General features: G+C 40.8%; 1 long non-coding RNA gene across 1 annotated transcript; it reads left to right on the forward strand.

The window, feature by feature from the left end:
- The first annotated feature begins 242 nt into the window (after positions 1–242).
- Positions 243–2,984, forward strand: LOC109254508 (uncharacterized). Its single transcript, XR_008420460.1, has 2 exons — positions 243–314; positions 2,798–2,984. It is a non-coding gene; the product is annotated as an uncharacterized LOC109254508 (long non-coding RNA).
- Positions 2,985–6,375: the final 3,391 nt, after the last annotated feature.

A 6,375-nucleotide genomic window follows, 5' to 3' on the forward strand; every position in this document is an offset into this window, starting at 1 on the left:
CACTTTGGAATAATTTCAGAAGTTTCTTGTTACCTCAGACCATTTCTGGTCATTAAAAAAGACAATATTGTTGGCTCCAGTTAGTCTGTTGGCACTGTGTTTGTGGGGATATCTAGGCATGTAATTTGGTTGTGTTACTTATTAGGCTTTATTGGTATCCATTTGAGTTTTCTTGACTTTTTTGGGAAAGTTTTGTTTTTGTGTGTAAAATATACACCCAATGTTTTTGTTTTGGTGCCTCAGCAGGTCTTAAGGATGCCTTGACACTGTATTGTAAGAACTTAAAATGCTTCGCTGCTCTTATATATACAACAGTGAGGAATACATTATTTAATATTATTTTATTTTTAATCAAAAAATTTCTGATGTTTATTTTTGAGAGTCAGACAGATAGACAGGTTGTGAGCAGGGGAGGGGCAGGGAGAGAGGGAGACACAGAATCTGAAGCGGACTCTAGGCTCTGAGCTGTTAGCTCAGAGCCCGACGTGGGGCTCAAACTCCCAACCGTGAGATCATGGCCTGAGCCGAAGTTGGACGCTTGACAGACTGAGCCACCCAGTGGCTCACCCACATGTAAAGCCACCTACTTTACATGTATGCCCCTATTTTTAATTTGAAAAAAGGAAAAAATGGAATATTCACCATGGTATTGAAATGAGCAATAAGTGAAATCCTGCTGTTCACTAAGCAAAATGTCCTACTTCTCTGCATAATAAATAGCAAATCCTCATTGTTTGTCCTCTGGTTGCTCATTGTCCTGATAAATTCTCATGTGGAAATAAATTAATTCATGCCCCCCTTTAAAGGAGACAGTAGAAGGGAATAAAAAGAGCGCTGGATTGAAGTTAAAGGAGCCTGATCTAACGTATTTACTGGCTGTGTGAACTTGGATAAGACAGGGTTTGAGTCTGTAAAATGGAATTAAAACTATCTATCCTGCCTCCTTCTGAGAGTCACATTGACAATCAGATGAGATAACATATGGGGACTATGTTGTAAAATGAGCAGCATGATGGGAGGGTGAAGCATTACCAGGAGGGACGAGGGACATCGACACTGCGCCTATCACCAGGGTTCAGGCATGTCTGAGCATGACTGCTGAATGGTGGAGCCGTTCTCCCCGGAGTCTGTTTGCCTAAGAGACCTGGTGCCTGCTTCAATAGAAGTCATAATAAGAGAAGCCTGTGGCAGCCATGACATTCTGGAGCCAGTTTCAAAACAAAACAAAACAAAACAAAACAAAACAAAACAAAAACATCAACCAAAAAACAGTTTTGCTCTCTTGAGAAAACATATGAGTGTGAAACCAGTACAGGAGCTATGCTTAGATTTCTCTTCTGGCTCTTCCTCTTTGACCTCTTGTGTAAGTCACATGGAAGGAGGGTCAGGGGAGCTCTAAGGAAAAATGAACAGATCCTACAGGATATTTGGAGAAGCAGCAGGTCTTGGAGACAGTTTATATGGAGTGAAACTCTTCAAGTAGGAAGAGGCATTCTCCCCATGTGCTGTGAACAGAACATCATTCACCTTTGACAACTCAGATGATGCGACAATTCATCATTGGCATGGCAAATACCTGGCATTGCAGACATTCCAAGGTCATTACTAAAAAGTGGCGAGCATCTGTGCCCAGCTCTGGCAGCCACCAAACCTATTTGAGGTGGCACAGCTCCCAATTACCAGGGGCTGCCGATCTCCCAGCAACTACCCTTTTTGTAGCCCTGGTACCCATGTCTGGGCTCTCGGTGGCTATCTCTCTCCAATGTGAGCCTCTTCCTTCTTCTTGTAGTCTGTTTTCTAGGTTTGATAACTGATTCAGGCAGACAGTAAAATTTGCCTTACTCTAAAATTAAATTTGATCTAATTTAAAATATTGAATGGGGGGGTGCCTGGGTGGCTCAGTGGGGTAAGCCTATGACTCTTCATTGTGGCTCAGTCATGATCTCACAGTTCTTGAGTTCAAGCCCTGCTTCAGGCTGTGCACTGACAGCACAGAGCCTGCTTAGGATTCTCTCTCTCTCTCTCTCTCTCTCTCTCTCTCTCTCTCCCTCCCTCCCCTACTCATGAGCACGCGTGCTCTCTCTCTCTCTCTCAGAATAAATCAATAAGCTTAAAAAAAAAAACCCATAAAATATTGAATGAAGAGACAGATTGAAAGTCACCAAATACTCCTCACCTAATTATCCCAGTTCTAGAGACAGTCCAGAGAATTGGCCCTGAAATTGTCTGGTTGTGCTTCAGTTCTTGCTCTTACTGAAGATGCTTTGCCTGGTGATTCTTTTGATTCCCAATACAATGTTAGTATTCTCTTAATACTTTCTGCTGAAAAGAACAAATTTCTTTTTTTTTATGTTTATTTATTTTTGAGAGAGAAAGAGACACAGTGACAGAGCATGAGTCGGGGAGGGGGAGAGAGCGAGGGAGACACAGATCTGAAGCAGGCTCCAGGCTCCAAGTTGTCAGCACAGAGCCCGACGTAGGGCTCGAACTCACGGACCAAAAGATCATGACCTGAGCTGAAGTTGGACACTTAACAGACTGAGGTGCCCAGAGAAGAACTAATTTTTGTTGTTTCAAACCAAATGAAGTTTAACAAGTAATTGGATAAAGAGGACTTTAGAGGTGATAGGGCTTAGACTTTAGCAAGTGAGAGGAAAAGCTAGTATAAGTTATTTGGTTGAACATTATTCTGGATGCTTCCGTGAAGGTATTTTTTGGATGAGATTGACATTTAAAATGGTGATCTTTGAGTAAAGCAGATGACCCTCTCTAATGTGAGTGGGCCTTGTCTATTCAGGTGAAGGCCCAAGAGAACAAAGAATGACCTCCTCGAGCAAAACGGAATTCTGCTAGCAGAACACTTTTGGGCTCGGACTGCAACTCTTCCCCAGATCTCCAGTTGCCCACCTACTCTTCACACTTTGTACTTGGAACCCCACAATTGCATAAGCCAATTCCTTAAAATAAAACTGTCTTTGTACACATCTGTTGGTTCTGTTTCTTTGGAGAACCCTAATACATGCACTGTTACCTCACTTTGTGGCATAGATATCAAGCCCCTCTGAATTAACAGTTCTCACTCTTACTGCTGTAAGGTAGGTAAGGATCAGCTGATGACAAAGGAGTAAGAATATTAAAAAATAAATTGGAGATTTTTAAAAAATCCTCAGCCTCTCTTATCTCTACAGCAGACTGGGATGCGAATTGTTTATTAATGTCTATATTAGTTTCCTATTTTTGCTGTAGCAAATTACCATAAATGTATTGGTTTAAAACAACACAAATATATTATCACTGCTCTAGAGAGCAAAAGTCTAAAATGAGTTGGCAGAGCTGTGTTTCTTCTGGAAGTTCTAGGGGAGAATCTGTTGCCTTGTCTTTCTGCTTCTAAAGGCTCCCTGCATCCCTTGGTTCATGGCTTCTTTCCACAATGACTCCAACCTCACCTGTGTCATCACATCTCCTTTTGATTCTGACACCTGCCTCTTATGAGGACCCTGTGATTACGTTGGATTCACGTGGATAATCCAGGAGAATCTCCTCAGCTCAGGATCTTTAATTTCAACATGTTTGCTAAGTTCCATGTGCCATATATGGTAACTTATTCACAGGTACTGGGGATTGGGACATGGTCATTTTGGGCAGGGATATTACTTTCCTTTTCATAGAGCCACACATGGGAATGTGGTCCTAATGGGTGTTATGGCTCAGATAAACCTTGAGAACGATTTTTCTGGAAGCCAAAAGAGAGACAATTCACTGATTTGTCGATATTGTCTTCAAAAGTTGGATTCAAGAGCTTCTTCTCTCCAGACTTGGGGTAGAAGTAGAAAAACCAATCCAAGGACAGAAGATATGTCACCAAGAGCATAAGAATGCTTGCTGATTCCTGGGAATAAGTGCACAAGCATAAGTGATGGAGTCCTTATTCATGTGGAAATTAAATTCTTTGGGAAGGAGAGAAATAGTAAGCATACAATAAATTGGGATACATTTTAACAGTGGAACTGAGTGAATTTGCTGGGAAATTAGACATGGGGAGTGAGAAGAAGGGAGAAATCAGGACTCGAGCCCCCTGCTGAGTCGGGGAGCACCTGCTGAGTGGATGATGCAGCATTAGGCCCTGCAGAGACTGTGATGGCAAGGTAGAGACCAGATCCTCCCTCAGTGATCAAAGTTCGGTAAAAGGATAAACTCAAAAGGCCAAGAACACGCATGGAAGTACTGTCTTGTTCCACACAAGGAAGAACCAACCAGGGGGCAGTACACATTTGTAAAGATGCTTAATCAGTGCTCACCAGAGAAATGTAAATTAGCTTTATGACTTTTTTCACAAAACTGGAAAAATTAGAAGACTGGTAATAAAAATTAACAATGTGGTGAGGCTGCCTGAAAGACTATCTCAGTCATTAACTGCATGAAAAAGAGACATCAGACTCTTTTTTAAATTGGCAGAGCTGTAGGGAAAACAAATACTTTCCATTTTTGTTGGGAGTGTGGGGTTGGAAAAAAAATGTTTCTCTTCAGAAAAAAAAATGTTTTGGGTCACCTGGGTGACTCAGTTGGTTAAACGTCTGACTTCGTCTCAGATCATGATCTCATGATGTGATCTCATGACTGGGAGTTCGAGCCCCACATCGGGCTCTGCGCTGACAGCGTAGAACCTGGAGCTTGCTTCAAATTCTGTGTCTCCGCTCTCTGCCCCTCCCCCACTTGAGCTCTGTCTCTCTGTCTCTCTCAAAAATAAATAAACATTAAAAAAATTTTTTTAATGTTTCTGCATCTCTTAAAATTAAAAATGTGCCACTAGCATGGTCCAGCAATGGACACTTTTAAATGTAAAGGGAAATTACGGAGGTGTACAAAGAGGTAAGTTCAAAAGTTTCACTGCAGTATCATTTATAATAATGGAAAAAAATCAGAGGAAATTTAAATACCTCTTAACAAACTACTTGTTAAATTGACTATCCATATCCAAATAACAACTATTCATAAAGAAAGCAGTAGGTAGATTTTTATGCACTGGCATGCACAAACGTTAAAAACACATTGACAAGTGGAAATGCGTTGCAAATATTTATGCACAGTATAATATAATTTATGTCTGAAATCTTTATAGACAAAACTAAATAATCCTTATGTACGTATGTAAGTTGTAGCATAATTCTATTGGTGAGGGAGTCAGAGGGCATTCACTTTACCTATATTGTTTGATTATTGTAAAATGATATTGTATTAAGGTAGCATCTAATTAAACAATTAAAACAATGACAAAAATAAGAAGTCAGCTCAATAAAAACAAGGACTTACTGTGATGTATGGCTGTACATTTTCATCAAAGCTTTTTCCATTGGATAAGCCCCAAATTCTCTTGATCATTTAGTGCTTTTCATATTGACGTGAAAATCAGATATTTTTTTCAGACAAAAGGAAGTAGAACATCTTTGAAATGCAAAGCAACATATAACAGTGCAATACTTAAGGGTTTTATTCAACTGCAAGGTCAATATAAATCAACACTATGATAAGGCTTCCTGCAAAGCTCTCTCTATCATTAACGGCATTAAAAGAGACATAGAATCTTGAACAAGGGAAAAAAACAGCTTGTCTCTTTTCTATGCTGCTCACACTCTACCTGGAGTATTCCATCCAGGTGCGAATGCCACATTTGAATCATGTGCAAAGAAAGAAAGCATAGCCATTAAAGGGTTTGAAAAGATGACCTGTGGGGAATAGTAAAATGAATGGGGAATTATTTAACCAGGAGAAAAGAATACTCAAATGACATATGACGGTTGACTTTAAGCATTGTGATACTGCTACACAGAGGACAAAAGGAGCACATCTGTTTTTATGCAGTGTACACAAAATAATAAGTGCCATTTTACAAAACACTAACATGTGTATGTGTTCTCAACCCTGTGAGTTATGACCGTCCTATTTGACAGTGGTGGCAGAGAACAATAAAGTTCATGTTTCCCTTTTCTGTAGTGTTACCACTAAGAAGTGACTGCCAGCCAGGGACTACATTTCCTAGCCCTAGCTGAAGTTAGACATGGCCCTCTGACTGGGCTTTCCGGTCAGTGGAATATTAGTGGAAGAATTGGAAGGCACTTCTATACTTACACACACACACACACACACACACACACGCACATTCACGCACAATGCCCTGTGTGAATTCTTCTGTGTGCTTTTCCCCTTCTGGTTAGCTGTAATAGAGTTACAAAAACTTGGGGCACGTGAGTGGCTCAGTCAATTACGTGTCTGACTGGCTCAGGTCATGATCTCACGGTTCGTAGGTTCGAGCCCCGCATCGGGCTCTGTGCTGACAGCTGAGAGGTTGGAGCCTGCTTCAGATTCTGTGTCTCTGTC

Source organism: Panthera pardus, unplaced genomic scaffold, assembly GCF_024362965.1.
Source record: "Panthera pardus isolate Hobbes unplaced genomic scaffold, ASM2436296v1 HiC_scaffold_8, whole genome shotgun sequence".
Taxonomy (NCBI): Eukaryota; Metazoa; Chordata; class Mammalia; order Carnivora; family Felidae; genus Panthera; species Panthera pardus.